General features: G+C 36.4%; 2 long non-coding RNA genes across 2 annotated transcripts in view; one reads left to right on the top strand and one right to left on the bottom strand.

The window, feature by feature from the left end:
* LOC310897209 overlaps positions 1-17,578 on the top strand; it is a 134,385-nt gene that overhangs the window by 21,724 nt on the left and 95,083 nt on the right. The window lies entirely within an intron of this gene.
* LOC310897207 lies at positions 12,008-17,560 on the bottom strand. The gene is made up of 5 exons (XR_014582128.1): positions 17,439-17,560; positions 14,872-14,962; positions 14,599-14,746; positions 13,547-13,720; positions 12,008-12,944 (listed from the first exon to the last, which is right to left on the bottom strand). It is a non-coding gene; the product is annotated as an uncharacterized lncRNA (long non-coding RNA).

The following is a 17,578-nucleotide window of genomic DNA, read 5'->3' as shown; positions in this document are numbered from 1 at the left end:
CCTCTCTCAAAGTACTGATTAATACATGGTAAACAGCATGGATCATATTCCTGACTCATATCTCTCTGACATGATTCAGTTGTCATTAGTGATATTGAAGACGTTCTTCTATTCATTCAAACATTATTAATGTGAACATAAAGTGTTCTATTTTAATTTTATTATTTCCAGTTACTATTCACTCTATCCTTCTTGCTTCATCCAATATTCAGTGTTATGTGACTCCTTATAATCACAGAAATTACCTTTTCTGAAACTTGACTGCATGTAAATAACTTGAGAAGGCTATAATGAGAACACTGGAATCTTAATCCAGTAGTGTTCCCAAGGCCCTTGATGCCTTCTTTGTGAAGGCACCAGGTTTTTGTGCCTTTGGAAATGTTTTTGAACATGAAAGAAAATTCTTATTACTTTGCAGGATGAAGCACCAGTGATTGTATACTGGTTCCTCGATGGATATATATCTTCCTTCTTTTCCTTCCTGTTCCCTGTTTGAGATGCTAGTATAAAAATAATTTCCAAAGTTTTTATTATGGGGGATAAAATTATATGTTATCAATCAACATGCAATCAAATGACAGAGACCAGCTTTCTAGAAGTGCAAAACTGAAATTGCTGCTTTTGTTGTTGTTGGTTGGTTGGTTGGTTACTTGTTTAGTTGTGTTTTTTTTTAGTGACTTTTTTCGGGGTGTGTGTGTGGGGGGGGTGGTAACTGTGTTGCACAGCTAAATTGTTTCCCACTTCATAGACAAGTAGAGAAAGGAGAAGGGAGAAACAGAAGGAGAAAGCTATACAGTTAAAAGCAAAATTCTTGGATTTTTCTCTTCTGCATTTACACATTACATCATTTACTTCACAGTTCTATCAATTTATGAATATGAAATATATTGAATGAAGACAAAAAAAATGAATGAATGACTTGCACCTTGGTCAATTTAATGTTTGAAATCAAATTTCTCTCAGCTAGTGAGAATTTTGACTTTATAAGGAAGGGCATTGCACAGACTAGTAGGAGCAGATACAAAAATTTGGATTGGCTTTCATTTGTGGAGTTGGTTAAGAACAGTATTTTGAAGCATCCATTTATTCTAACTTCCTGATTTTTGGCTGCACCTGAATCACTGTTAACTATCAAATGTTGAAGAACATGTTCCTTCTTTGTTCCATTTTGGCCTGTACTTCTAAAAAGCACAGGAGAAGCTACCGAGTCTCAGCTGAGAACTGTAACCGTCATTACATAACAATACGATAAATTATCAAGTTGTAACCTTGTTGTACCTGATAATAAGTGAATTTTAACAGAGCATTTCAAGACAAAATTGTTCAGCTGAGATCACCTTCACCAGTGATACAAGTTAGGAGTTTCACTTTGCCTTAACAGATTCACTAAACTCAAAGTCAATTATTGGATTTTGTCTAGGAGGTGGTGTCTTTGCTAGGCTGCACTGTGAGACTGACTCCAGGCCATTTCAGAGCAAAATCAGAAAAGGGTCAGCATGTGGGAACTGTGATGTGTGATTTCTGTCAGCTTTCAGCATGGTGTCAGAGCAGGTTACCACTTCCAGCTGGGCAAACAGTGACCTCTTCAGTCACTAAAGTTAATTCTGACAAGAACTGTGCATCAGAGCTCTGATATGCTTTACTTCATAGTCCAGTATACCAACACAAAATTAAAGAGATGGGGATTTAGAATAATATACTCAATGTTGAACTGCGACAGCTCAAGAATGGATAGATTTCCCATATATATACTGCTCTGCATAGAATTTAATTTGTATTATTTACAAGTTTTCATTGCTTTCTTAATAAGTAAGAACATATCTTTTGTCTATAACATAACCTAATCTATGGAAAATTCTTTGGATTATTTCAATGATGGTAGCTGTGGGAAATAAACTAATCAAAATTTTCAGGAGCAACCAACCATTTTTTATGTCTCCATTTTTGGTGCCTAGCTTGGAAATAAACAGAGCAAAGGGCTGATCTAATGTTTAAGAGTGGTAAAAAATATTTTTGGAGAATCAAAGACTATGGTTTTTGAGACCATTTTGAGATTATGTTTTCTTAAACTAATTTCTCCCTTTGTGAAAGTGACCTTCCATCCTTGTGTCATTCCAGTAGTTAGCAATTTCACATAATTGCTTCTTATATCACAGTTCAAAACACCACTTACACCTACACAGCTTTTATTAACAAACCAGTGATCCTGCACTGCTTTGTGGTACAAGTGGTTGTCACATACAATATGCACGTGAGATCTAAACTCTGATAAAAACTATTCTCTTCTCCCTGTCAAAAGAGCTACCTGTCTCACTTCAAAATGGAACACAGGTATGAGCTAACACATTGACATTGTAAACAATTAATTGCCTTTTACCACTTTTAATAAAATAGGTTTAGTTCCACTGATCATATAAATACACTGGAGTGCTGGGCTATTCTCATTGCACAATAAGGCTGCCAGGTTCAGTTTCAAGACTTTAATTTACCTTGCCTGTACTGAAACTTCAAGTTAGCAGACCTTTTCTTCTACAGATAATCTAGACAATGAGTCTAGTGCCACACACTTTCTTCCGTTGCCCATTCCCTAAAGGAAACTCCACTGGAGAACACAAAGCAATTCTCTGTGCCATTTATGTGTGCCATCTGCTCCACAGCTGCACAGCCTATGTATCTCTTTCCCTGAGAGCAGCATCTCATGTATTAGACTAGTGGGCAATTTTATCATATTTTTCTCCTTAACAGGCCCTAGCACAGCCTTTCCAGTGGTAAGAATTCATAGGATTTCCCAGTCTGCAATTTGTAGCTGAAAGTGGAGTCCTCACCATGCTGAAAGATGTAAGAATTCTGCCAGATTTTCTCACTTATACCTCAGGCAAAATAACACATAAGTCCTTTGGGGCTCTTGCTACATGTATTTCAGTTCTAACCAACCTTAATAAAAGCTAATCTGTTTTAACTCAAATTTTAAAGTATTTTATGTTCTGGGAGATATTTTACCGAGGTAGCAAGAGTATAACTATAATACAAGGAGGTAACGGTGATCTTATGGATTGCAAAGTCATAAATAACTTCCTTAGCTATTACTTCCTTCTGAAGAAGCAAGATTGCTCCATTTTATTCTTATGTGCCACTTTTGGCACTTATTCTTTGACTGTTCAAGTCTCCTTCAGATACTACAGACTCTATAGTGAATTATCTGTCAGGGGCAATTCAAACTGCTGTAGGAACTATCCAGATAAGGATGAATATCTGCTGCCATAAGGATACCTGCTGATAAAAATACTGGGGAAAAATAAATAAAATAAAATAAAATAAAATAAAATAAAATAAAATAAAACAAAACAAAACAAAACAAAAACAAAAACAAAAACAAAAAAGAACAAGTACCTGGTATTTCATGATGTTGGACTATTTTAGTATTAGCAAGTACTTTCAAAGGCAGTAGCCTTTGCTAATATACTTCTGCTGCTGGAATTCCAGAGACATGTTTGTGTATACATGAGGTTGGTAAAGGAGGATATTTATTCTTCCAGTTCTATTATTTGTTATGTGATATAATATTCTTTATTTCTCTGAAAGATGGCTAGGAGGTGTCAAGACTTTGAATCTCAGCAGAGAAGGATTTACCACCCTGGTCTGCTGGCACAAAACATGACGCAGTGAGTTCTGCTTGGTAGAGATGACCAAGAGAAAGACTGCAGTATGCGTAACGTTTCCTTCAAAGGACACCTTGGAGATTTAAAATAGAAAAGTGAAGAGACGTCATTTTGTATCAGACCTGTAGTGGACTGCCTTGTCTTCAAACTCTATACAGAAATTCTTTTTCCTTCTCAGAAACTGATGGGCTATACTTTCCCTAGTGACAAATAAAATTGACCAAAAAAATGAAAAAAAAAAAAAGTGTTTTGTTTTCAAGAGAAATGTTAGATTTAAATATAAATCTACACCACTTGGGAGATATATTACCTTCTTATTCTGTGCTTAGGAAGAGAACAATACAATAATTTTTAGGGTCAGCAGTTGGCAGTTGGTTACTGCCAAATAATATTTGTTGACAGATGATATCGAATAATAGAAAGGATATCAAGAGACTAAAAGTTTACATGAATGTTGTTGTTCTTGTTGTTTTTGTCAAGTTAGTTTACTTCTCTCTCTCTCTCTCTCTCTCTTTCTCTCTCTCTGTATATATATATGTATAATCTGTTTTTAAAACCTGTTTTTCTAACAGCTGTCTTGGTTATTTCTCTGCTAGTATTTTAAAGAGTTATGTGACTCCTTTAAACTTTTATGTGTACTTTCCAAAAATCAAATTATCATTCTTATGATAACATCCACAAATATTGAATCTTACACAAAAACTGCTTAATATTTTTAGCAGAAAGTGATTTCAAGCTCCTGGGTTAGTGCACTCCAGTGTAGCAGTAATTTCTTCAATTAACAGACAAGTCTATACTATAAACAAGGTGTGATATGTAAACAAGGTCAAATGATGCTTCATTTTCTGATAGGCCATCAAGCTGCTGAATCAATAAAATGAACAAAACACATTTTCTCCTGGTTTTGATGTTGATGGGTATAATATACAGAAATAATTGAACATATCAAAAATTTTTTCTTCTTAAAAAAGAAAAAAAAAAGATTGTTCAAAATTGAAGTGTTTTAGTGGTATTAAATAAGGTAAATAAATAATTTTTATCAGCAACAACATCTAAGACAGAAGCAACCTACATATACCAACCTGAAAAATGATTGGCAAGTGGACGCAAAAATGTAACATTTTATAATTCCATTTAACCTGTAGTATCTCCTACTTCCAGATCTACACAGCTGCTGATTCAATTCAGGAAGGTGGTACTAGTATGTTGAGCATAATCAAGATAGTATTTCATTTCCAATCTCTTTTGAATGTAGCTGCATTATAAATAGATTTGAAAAAATAAAACTAACAACAAGAACAACAAAAAACAACACCATAGAGTATGTGAGGAAACAAATTACGATTAAATTTTAGCACCTGATTCTTTTAAGATAGCACCCCATAATTACTTAACTTGAGATCATTGGGGTCAGGTAATATTTACCTACAAAAATGTGTCTGATTAACGATTTTCATTACCTCTTTGTGGAAAGAAAGTGAAAACAAGTTTTCCAGAAAAGATTTTCTTTTATGTCAATGATAGATGGTCTTTCAGTTGACACTCCATGTTTTGACCACCTCCTCACTTGCCAAGGTAGTTTACAGTTTACAGTGCACTATATTGCTTTAATTTCATTCCAAAATAGACCATATCTCTTTAACTTCTTGATGTTGAATCTGCAGGAAAGAGTTTCAGAAGTGATCCAAACCGTTAATCTTTGGACACAATCTGGTTTATCTCACTGTTTTCAGTTCTGCTTCTAGGAGAATTAGAAGACATAAGTCTAGCACAGTGTTATATTTCCTCCAGTTGAAAGCTTTCATGGTCTGAAAACTGTCAGGGTACAGAAGACTCCCCTCTTAGGAGTTTAGTTCTTCTGACAAGTTCAGCTTGCTGATAGATCTGTAGAAGTCTTGACAGCCTTGGGGATCTTTAAGAAAAAACTGAAAGAAGGTTCAGAAGAGCCTTTCCCCTAACAATTCTGCTAAAGAGCCTCTGCAGTGCCCCCCCCCCTTCTTTTGCTTGGTTGTTGCTTTTAAGCTGAGACTCTTGCATTTAATCATTGCCTGAACTGCTGCCTGAAGCAGCATTACAGTTATGCCTCTGCCTGGTCATTGACACTATTAGTCTGGACAATGACCCTGGCTGGTAGAGCTGGTTTCCTGACTTGAACTCAGATTGTCCTTGTCAGTTTGGACTTAGATGGTGATCATTAGGCTCTTGGCCTAATCACTAATCTTCTTTCTAAGGTACCACAGTACTCTGTCATTGTACATGATGCTACTCCCTCCGTCTGTCTTGTCCTGGCTTCTGGCTCTGAGTAGCCTTTCTTTATGAAGAAGCATGTCACAGAATTACAGAATCGAAGGGGTTGGAAGGGACCTCGAAAGATCATCGGGTCCAACCCCCCTGCCAAAGCAGGCTCCTTAGAGCAGGCTGCCCAGGTAGGCGTCCAGACGGGCCTTGGATATCTCCAGATAAGGAGACTCCACAACCTCCCTGGGCAGCCTGTTCCAGTGCTCCGTCACCCTCACCGTGAAGAAGTTCTTTCGCATGCCGGTGCGGAACTTCCTGTGCTCTATCTTGTAGCCATTGCCCCTTGTCCTATCCCCACAAACCACTGAGAAGAGGTTGGCCAAATCCCACTGTCTCCCAGACCTCAGGTATTTATACACATTGATGAGATCCCCTCTCAGTCTTCTATTCTCAAGGCTGAACAGGCCCAGGTCTCTCAGTCTTTCCTCATAGGGAAGATGCTCCAGGCCCCGTATCATCTTTGTGGCCCTCCGCTGGACTCTTTCCAGAAGATCCCTGTCTTTTTTGTACTGGGGAGCCCAGAACTGGACACAGTACTCCAGGTGAGGCCTGACTAGGGCGGAGTAAAGGGGGAGGATCACCTCCCTTGACCTGCTGGCCCCGCTCCTTTTAATGCACGCCAGGATCCCATTGGCCCTCTTGGCCACGAGGGCACACTGCCAGCTCATGGTCAACCTGTCGTCCACCAGGACCCTCAGGTCCTTCTCCTCAGAGCTCCTCTCCAGCAGGTTGTCCCCCAGCCTGTACTGATACATCCGGTTGTTCCTTCCCAGGTGCAGGACTCTACACTTGCTCTTATTAAACCTCATTTGGTTTATTCCTGCCCATCTCTCCAGCTGGTCCAGGTCTCGCTGAATGGCGGCACAACCTTCTGTCGTGTCAGCCACTCCTCCCAGCTTCGTGTCATCGGCATACTTGCTGAGGGCAGACACTATTCCCTCATCAAAGTCGTCGATGAAGATGTTGAACAAAACCGGACCCACCACCGACCCCTGGGGAACGCCGCTAGTCACAGGTCTCCAGCCGGGCTCTGCGCCACCGATCACCACCCTCTGAGCTCGGCCACTCAGCCAGTTCTCAACCCACCTAACTGTCCACTCCTCTATCCCACACTTTCTCAGCTTTGCTATCAGGATGTCATGGGAGACCGTATCGAAAGCCTTGCTAAAGTCAAGGTAGATGACATCCACTGCTCTCCCCCCATCTATCCAGCTGGTGATGTCATCATAGAAGGCAACGAGGTTGGTCGAGCATGACTTCCCCTTGGTAAATCCATGCTGACTACTACTCATAACATTCTTCCAATTGCTTGGCGATGACATCCAGAATGAGCTGTTCCAACACCTTTCCAGGGACAGAGGTGAGACTGACCGGCCTGTAGTTTCCCGGATCCTCCTTCTTGCCCTTCTTGAAGACCGGAGTGACATTGGCTATCCTTCAAGCTTCAGGCACCTCTCCTGTTCTCCAGGACCTTTCAAAGATGATAGAAAGCAGTTCATCGATCACCTCTGCCAACTCCCTTAGCACACGTGGATTTATCCCATCGGGACCCATGGATTTGTGTGCGTTGAGCCCACTCAGGCGCTCCCCAACTACCCTCGGGTCAACCACGGGGGAGCCCTCCATTTCCCAGCTGCTCCCTAGGTTATTAACATATGTCCGTACTAGATGTATAGCCTAAGCCTGTATTCAGCGTCTTGGCTTTCAGAACAACTTGGCCTGCTCTGATTATTCTTTTAATATGAGCTGCATGCTATGGGGGCATGCACACATCCTAGGGAATGGCCACATCCCAGCCCATTATTATATAGCTGTGACTATTGACATGTAACTTGCTATGAAACAAAGGTTTTGAACAGTATGATCATGAAGACAGGTAACTTTTCTAGTAATTTCATCTTTGCTACAACACATGCTACAGTGATTCGGATTACTCCTTGAATTTTCATTTGTTTCTCTCAGCTGAGCTATGATACTCATCTCAGCACTCCAGATATGCTTCTGTGCAAAGAACATAGGTGATTTAAGGAGGTCTATGTTTTATTTGCACTGGAACACACTCAGCATAATCACAGGATTAGTTACAGCTGAAAGGCTGGTTAGGAAGTGGCTTGTTACTGACTGTCATCCATTAGCATATGGCTCCATATTACTCCATTCCCCAGCAAGATTTCATTTAGTAGATAATTTAAAGGGCTTGTTTTCTCCATCTAAACTAATAGATCAGTGGTTGAATTTGTTGGTTACTTCTCTGTTTGCTGCTCTGTACCCAGAAGTCTTCTAGGAGCAAAGGGTCAGAAGCAGCAATTCCTTACTGAGGTTATAGTGCATTCAATCACCCAACAAGGTCTCTATACTGGACTTTATTTCGATTAATCACCAATTCTGTGATATGCTGACATTATTATTTGTCCATAGGTAAATCTTTCATTTGAGAAATCTATTTCTCCACATAAAGAGAAATCTTAGGATGAGTGAAGTAGATAAAGAAAATGCAAAGTGTCAACACAAAAGCCAATAATTATGTTTGTCACCATGATGCATGCCTTAGATTTTCCATATTTTTCTACTTTATCAATAATCCACATAATTCATTTTAACAAAAAAATTCATAATCTAACATGATTTCAATGTCTTGAAAGAAATAATTATTTTGAACATCTGAATTAATTGGTTTTATCACTTCCAGTATCACAACCTGAATGGATCTGAGTAGCAAAAGGCAGGAAAATACCAAAGTTACACCAAGTGTAATTTAAACCAGCTTTCTAGAGGTTTGTATATTTTGGAATAAATTTCTATTCTGTGGTGTCTAGTGAAAGCAATGACACACGTGAAGTCAGTCTGTTGATATGAGGACACTTGAGACAGTGAGTTTCTTAAAGCTCTTATTCAAATAAATAACCATTATATGGGCAAAACTGTTTACCCCCAAACCCAGCAGATTGGCTTCAGGTGCTCTGAACAGTGAAGATGAATAAACCAAACTTGATAGAGATGTCATTGCTTATTTTTCAGTATATTCATAATTCCTGTGAAGAGCAACCAATATCATATTTCACTAGAATCTTTCACTTAATCATACTTAATGCTCATCGTGATTCATATTAAGATTTATTATCTCTTCACAGCCAGAAGAAAGGTAGTAGGAAATGATATTTGAAACAGTGCTGGTATTGGTACATTTCAAATTATGTTTTGCATAATGATCTTGTAGAAAGCATAAACTCACCTAAATATGTTTGGATAATTTACAGCTGCATCTTCCTGTTTTATTCTTAATTATAACACTGCTCTGGTAGTAACCCCACTGAAATAACGGAAGAATAAAAGTACTAGGCATTTTGAATGTGGCTGTGAGAAAATGGGGAGGACTTCTCTCTGGAATACCCATCTCCTTAGACAAACATATTAATAAGTTTCTTAAAACACATTTATTGCCAGTAGACAGTAATGATTCATTTAGAGCTATTGCAGAGACTCTCCACTGCACTACCCACAAATAATTAATTAGTCTCTATAATGGTAGTCCATCACATGAATTACTACTTGGGGACTTTGATAGGTTAATTGCATGATACTAGTTCTGGAAGAAACCATTATGATCTATTATGTCAGCAAATACGAAAGGAAAGAGGAAGAAAATATTTACAGTTCATCATAGACCTTAATGCAATGTATTTTCTGCAACAATAGTTTTATGTCTTGACAAATAGCCTTGAAAGTATCTGTCCTGTGAACGTATTTCAAAGATTTGTTTCAGAATATTTGTGGTGTTTCGTTGTTGTTTGTTATTTTCTTGATTCACAAGAAGTAACATTAAAAAAATGATACTAGTGATAAATAGTAAGATTTTCTTAATATAACTCACACTTCCTAATACACTTCATATCAGTAGAATTCACTGAAGTATTAATATTTCTTTTGTAGTAATTATATGTATACCACAAAATCAATTTTTATATTAAAAATACGTTGCCTTTTCTTGTCTCAAAATTTGGAATGAGAATGATTTTCTCTTTATTTTTGTGGTTTAGATTTTTGAATTTTAACAATCCTTTGTGAAAGTAAGAAAAGTGTGCTTTTTTGCTCCCATACTATGCAACAACAGCGTTATCCAAGGTTAAGCAGTTTCTACTTCACTACTTCACCTTGGAACTTCACCAAGAAACTACTTCATCTAGGATTTAAGACCTCTTTTTGGCTTTTCAGATGAGTTTATACCTACTTCATTATGAATTGGGTGAAGAAAAAAAGACTACTGTTACAGACACCAGAGTGTTTGTAATTCTCAGAAGTCATATAAAATAAAACCTGTAATTTTAGAACAGGTTTTCCAGAACTGAGATTCTGAAGATGTACAGCAAAACCATCATATGGTATGCTTCTTTTCAATAAAAACATAGTATGGAGGAAAATACTGTTGGCAAAGACCCCAGGGCACACATTAAATCCTCCTCCACCCTTTTTATCAACAAAAAAGATAATGAAATAGTGCATACACTGAAATAACGAAAGTTTAAATTCTCCCTAGCCCTCTACAGAAAGCGCTAGTTAGCTTGGCTCAGCAACTTCTGTTTCCTTTTTGGGTAGGCTATCAGGAAACTGGTCAGTTCCGGATAGCACTAAAAGTGTGACAGGTAAATTAGCATTTTCTGACAGAAAACTCTTCAATTGGAAATGACTTTTGACCAGCTCTTTAATAAGACTGCCTTAAGTCTATGTCTGCTCACTGTATAGTAAAATTGATATTACCTATTCAATAACCTACCTGCAGTCAAGAGGCAATTAGAGTGTACCATACTCTTCATTGCTTTTCAAGCTGAGAATCCTACTATGGATCACTGATAATATTGTTTAAGTGATCACCGTTATGAAATAGTTTTCAGAAAGTAAGTCTTGCTGGGACTGAAAATACAAATCCATTTTGGTTCAACAACTAAAAAGAGAATAACTTTTTAAATAGTCTACAGAAAAGTGTATGGCTGACACCCTGTTCCAGAATCCATGGTAAGTCTGTTTTATATATCCATGCCTGGTGTTATGTAACAAGCTTGGTGTTCCAGCTGAAGTAACTGCTGGACAAAATAGCAACATAAACATTTACATTTACTCTACTTGTACTTAATTAAATTCTTATGATTGTTAAGAAATCTGCTATACTTAGTGGGATCCAACTCATGAATGAAAGCTGGCAATTCTGTAATGCATTTGTCTTCTAGATGTAAAACCAAGAAATCTTTTCAAACATTGAAAGCAGGGATCTTCAGACAATATTACAGACCTTTGAACCTCCAAGTAGAGCAAAGGAAATCATAGAATTCCCTCACTATAAAGGAAATGTTCTGCTATTAGATAAGCATTAGATCGAGAATCCATTCTCAGGTTTCAACCAAAGAGGGGTTTTGTTGGGCAGTAGGGTGAGGAGCACTCTGTGCTGTTGTGTAGTCTTGCTTTAGTAAAGGCCTAGTCATGCAACTCAAGATCCTTTGAAACTTGTACCCATGACAGGTGCCTTAAAGGAATTTGAGGAAATGTTATAGACTTTATATATTATATATTAAGAAGTTAAAAACATTATGCTCTTTAATTCTGTCCAGGGGGATAGAGAAAGTTTAATGGACAGGAGTCTTCACAAGGAAATGAATCTTCTGTATGATCTCAGTGTATTATACTTTGTTAGGTACTAACAAATATTGGAAATAACTGATTGCCCATCTTCCTGAGTGCCACCTGCTGACACATGTAAATGGAAAATTGTTGTCATAACATTATTTTTCAGTGGTAAATGAAGCATGAAGATGACATTTTAAAGATGGGTGTTTGAGCTGTAGTCTCATCATGAAAGCTATTACAAAGTCCTTATTCCCTCATCAAAGTGTTTAGACTAAAATTGAGGTACTGAAAGCCTAGTTGCCCAGAGGTATGGGAAATAATGATAATATGAGAAAGGGTGTGTCTCTTCTGTTATCTAAAATGAAAGATTGGATTCATAAGACTCTGATATGCTGAGTTTTAAGTTTTTCCCACTAAAACACCTATGGAAAACAACCACACCTTTAGAATACATGGAGAGCAAGCACTGAGTAATGAAAATGTTGTTCACATATATAAGCAGGGTGGGTTCATAGCTGCTCCCTAGCTAACAAGGATCTTGTGGAGAGGAGTATGTTTCCTTCTCAAATATTGTACTGGTAAACTGCTGGGAAACACTTGGAGATTTAGCTATAGATCTATTCTGATCAGAATTACTTCTTCTTTTCCACAAAGTATAATGAGAAGGAAATATTTCTTTATGCTCAAATAAACATTTACTTGAAAAAGGAAAGATCAGATTTCAAAGTACAACTCAAAGTCAGACAGAAATAGCAGACTGGTGCATGATGGAGATTTTTGTTTGTTCCTCCACACTGTTGATTTTATTCTCAATATGTCAGGAAGATTCTGAGAAAGTTTTGCCAGTCTTGTGGAGCAAAGCTTAATTCATAAATAGCAAAATGTAAAATATATAATAATAATGGTTTAAAAATATACATTAAACTTAATATAATATTTTCTTTTCCAGTTACTAAATAACTGGATCCATCTAACTAGAATTATTTTGCCCTGATCAATGCTACAATTGAATTTATACTTCTGAACTGAAGGAAAACCACAGAGAAAAGACAAAAACATCATAATTCATCACTATCTATATATGGCACAAAAGTAGCAAGCATAGTAAATTTTAAGTAAGTTGAGACCTTACATAGCTATTTAATACACTGTCAAAGAGAAGTACAGATAGCATGCTAATAAAATAAATAAAATACTCCTACCCCACCAACAAAAACAAGCAAACAAACACTTCCTTAGATTTTTTGGGATTTAGTGTTTTAGGATTTAATGCTCACCCAGGCAATCAAATCTCCTAAGCAGGATGCTCAGCCACTGTCTAGATGGTGATGGATAGCTATGTTGCAAAGCTCTTTGAAACTGCGTCTTTACCTGGATCAAAAACATTGTTATTTTCAATTCTAGTTCCCCCACAGTCCTACCTGATGACTTCATTAATGTAAGATTTATCACTATTAATTCTCTGAAGCTACCTATAAAAATATCATCTAGCTATTCTTACTAAGTGCAAAAGACTATCATATGTGATCATTTATTGATCTGCAGGAATATTTTCTACTGACTGTTTACAAGTACTTATAATGTTTGCTGAATCTGCAGCAAGGACAACCTTGGGGAGTCTCTGAGATGGTCAGATTCTCCAGCATGCTAAATAACACAAAAACATACATATAGTTCTGAACAACTGTTTAGGAAGCAGGAACTGCCTAGGGTAATCCTAGATATTGTGGAAATTCCCACTAACAGAGCTTTTGTAACAGTTAATCAAATATTTTGTTTTGAATGCCCTAGTGGTCGAGTCAATCACCTCATCAGAAGTTGTTTTATTGTCTTCTATCAGTATGTTGTCTAATATATACTAGCCAGGAAGTTGCTGGGTCACCTGTGAAATTAATGACCTAACTGCACTAAGTTATCACAGCCCTAATACACAGCTACACTTTACTCTATTAACTATAGGATAAACCACTCACCAAGTGCAGATGTCTTCTGGACTGTGAGATGAGAGTTCTTGATCATCAGATCTCTCTCTCTCTCCTTCAGAGGCTTGTGTACTGGACCTTGGTATACTCATCTGACTTTTTGTTTTCTGGTACTAGTTTCTGTTTTTTCTTTCTTCACAGTAGCTGGAAATGAGCCTTATGTTTCTGGCAAATGAGGGTTTATATGTTAGATACTGCTGTAAACCTTATTTTTAATGCAAATGAAGAGTTTAATGTTTGAGATATACTTGCATAATTTTGCAATTAGTAATATAACAAGAACAAAGAGGTTCTGTACTATAAGCACCTCCTCCTCTTAAGTACTTTCTGTTTCTGTTCTTTCTTAAGTGTGTTTTAACAAAGGCATCACAAACTTTGTGAATGGGCTCAACTATGCCCTGCTCTAGTTCAGCTGTGAAGCCAGCTGGAACCATGTCTTGCATGGGGCAACCCTGGCCTCTTCTCACAGAGACCATCCACACTTTCCTTCACTACCAATACATTGATATTTATACCCAATGCAATAGCAGGTTCTGAAAGGAAACTTCTTTCAAAGTAAGCAAGAACAAAAGGGCAAAACATGAGCATATTACATATAAGGGAGCTACTGAATGAAAATTATTTTTTCCTCTTTCTTTCCCACTTCTTCTTCACTTACTCAGACAGTTCTAACTTCAAATAATGATCTAATTTCTGGTAAAATTGATCTTTTGCAGTTATACTTTTTAATTATGTATATATATACTTTTTCTGAAAATAGAATGTGCTGATAAGGTTGGGGTACGCTCCTGATCTGAGTAGTTTATAAAAAGAACAGTACCGGGAGAATATCAAATAATAAAATTAAGTCATTATCAGTAATGTAAGGAATTCCCAAAATTTCAGTGCCCACAAGGGAGTTATGATCTCCTTTTAGTGGCAAGTGAGACCAAAGCATTATAGCTTTATTACAATTGTGGAGATAGCAAAAATATTTTGACAATAACAGAGTGCAAGTGGGGAGGGGACAGAGAGTGATGTGCTTTGTGAAGAAGAAAACTTACGATTTCAGACTCATGGTAGCTACTGAAGATCAGAAACCACAAAGAACAAGTTCTTTGGATTTTAATATCAGCAGGTGTAAGAATGTTCTCTGAACTGTTTTCTTCTTTATCTTTTAGCACACACACTTTGACGAAATCATCAAAAGTTCTAATAGAGAGAAAATTAGTGACATTTATTCTATTGGCCACAAAAAAAAAAAAAGCTGGGGGGGGGGGGGTGGCTAGTAACTTTTCTGTCAATGCAACATCAGCAGTGGTTAAAAAAATACTTACAGTATTAGCATTGACTCACATCAGAAAATATTTGTTATTAATGTTGTTTACTGTCTTCTGGAGGATTTTATTTCATTATTTTCAAGAGTCTCTGTGGAAAGAGTAGAGATAAATATTAAATTGTAAGGTATATGAAGAACTAAACAAAATATTCAAGGAGTCTATCAGAAAAGCTTCCAGTTGGTATATGTGGGATAAACAATTTTTTCAATGTCTTGGTTATTTTCAAGTTTTAGTTCATATATGGGTCATGAAAATAAACTTGAAATTTGAAAGACTACCTCTGTAATGCAACTAGATTTCTGATTCAGCATTTCTACTTATGTTAGCTGTCAACAAATCAAATTCAATATAATTGGAATAAAACCTTGAAAGCCCAAACATGAAATTCGGTAAGCTGGATTTTCCTTACCACACTTGTAAAGAATAGACTGTACGTGATGCTGTATAAGACATTTGAGTGTGAAATTCCTCTGTCTGGTTAAATTAGGCTAAAAAATAAATAAATAATAATAACCAGAAAGATAGATTTGGAGAGTTTCTGTACTTGATTAAGAGGGGAAAGAAAAAAAAAAAAAAGCACATCTTAATGTGAAATGCTGATTGACGTGAGAATAGTAATAATCTTATTGAATACTTTCATCTCATTTTGTAGAAAGATTAAAGAAACCATTCTTCCTCCCATTTGTAGCTACATTACTCTGGAATCAACAGAAAGTAAAGATCAAAATGTTTTGTTCATTGAGGGAAATAAGCTTCATTCTGCAAGACTGAACAAATATAGAAAAAAAATGTCTTCACAAACAGTGAAATTAGTAATAGTGTTGTGGAATTAAGTAGCAATTTGTTTTTAATAACAAATATGTCAGGTTCTGTTGATATATATATATATATAAAGTGATATTTCTTTTCTAATAGCTGTGTAAATTTCAAGCTGATCCCCAACAAGAGTTTTTCTGCTGTCTAGATAATTACTTGACCTCTAATTTGATTCTATATTTCTGTGTTTGATGATCGAAACAGAGGAGACTCAGTTTGTTTATAAACTGCTTCACTGTCCCTGTAGTAGAGGGTACAGTGAAACCTAGTGTTTATTTGGGGAATGGATAAACATGAATCTGATCCTGGCATTGCACGTTGAAGAGAAAAAATACTATTTTAAGTGTTTCTTTTTATTAGAGTCCTAAAGTCCTATAGTTGAAATTTGTAGTTTTCATAAGTCCAGAGAGAACATACTCGTAGCAAAACCTCTGGGGTATTTCTGATCATTTAACCAGTTTAGAACACCTTTGCACACCTGAATCACAATGGGATAAAGTGGAAAGGTAGCTATTGAGCAGCATGTTGGCTGAGTAGCTGAAATATGTTGCTTAAGGTTTCATTTTTAACAGAAAATAATATGACTATTACTGCTTTAATTTGGTGGGGAAAGAAAAAAAAAAATTGTTAGGAAAAACTAAGTTACTGAATAATGTCCTATTGGCTTGAGTACTTATAAGTAAGAGGATAACTTCAATTCAAGTCCCTGGAATAATTGTGAACTATTCACTTTTTGAATTACATCAAAATATCAGCAATACCATTACCTGCATTCAAAATAAATAAATAAATCATGCCAAATTATTGTCTGCTCTAAAAGAGGAATTGTGCTTGGAATCTCCATATGTTTTATTCTACAGATGTATAGTTATTTTGTATAGATATAATATTATTATTCAGATTATTTTTTTCCGCAAGGTCAAAAATTCAAGTAAGCCTTTCTTGTAAGTCTGATGTTTGCTACTCTCTTACTGTCTGTCCAGCTCTATATTTATGAACATTAATTGACACTTTAAAATCCCAAAGTTAACCCAGCTTAGCACAAAGGGTCCTGAATTATTAAGGTTTATCTAGTTATCTTTTTAAAGTCAGGGAGCTGATGCCCACATTCTCTAGTTTAATGTTGGGACTTTAGCTGAAGCAGCTAAGTTAGCAACCCACTTGCCATCTTGATTAATATTATAAATTTATCAAGCAGATTATCCATCTCTTCCCATTACATAAAAAGTGACTAACGGTTTCTATAAGCCTAATATAAATGCATCTGTGAGAAAACAAGTCGACAAAGAGTATGGCCAATATATTTTTCTGTTTAATATTGACACAATGGAAAGGATGAACTGAGGAGGATATAACATCAAAATGTCAGCAGTTGATCCATGCTCCATACTACACAGAAAAAAGAAAGAAAGGAAAAAAAAAAAAAAAAAAAACACAATACAAACAAACAAATAAAAAAGCCTAAAATTGAAAAACCCTAAACTTGACCTGGGGGAGAAATAGCTACTCACATTTAATTGTCTGAATGACTAAGCTGTTACTGATTAAGAGCACAGGTCCTTCCAGTCTCACAAGATATTTCTCGTCTATCACTCTTTTACCAATAATCAATCTGAGCTTTTAAAGAATCTATGATGTAAAAATGATCATAACAAGCTAGACAACAAAGGCTGGAGCAGCACTCAGTGTTGACATGAACATAGTAACCATTATCTAACATTTATGCAAGAAAACTTCTGAGTACTAACCTTCTGCAGCAAATCAGAATAGACACATACACAGAAATCATAACAACCACGTGAGAAATCTAGAACTGATAAATGGATGGAAATCCTTTGAAGTCCATAATCTTAAATGGCAGCTCTTTATGTACCAGAACGATGACTGG

This window comes from Anser anser (genome assembly GCF_964211835.1).
Source record: "Anser anser genome assembly, chromosome: 3".
NCBI lineage: Eukaryota > Metazoa > Chordata > Aves > Anseriformes > Anatidae > Anser > Anser anser.
This window is presented reverse-complemented; position numbering and strand designations above follow the sequence as displayed.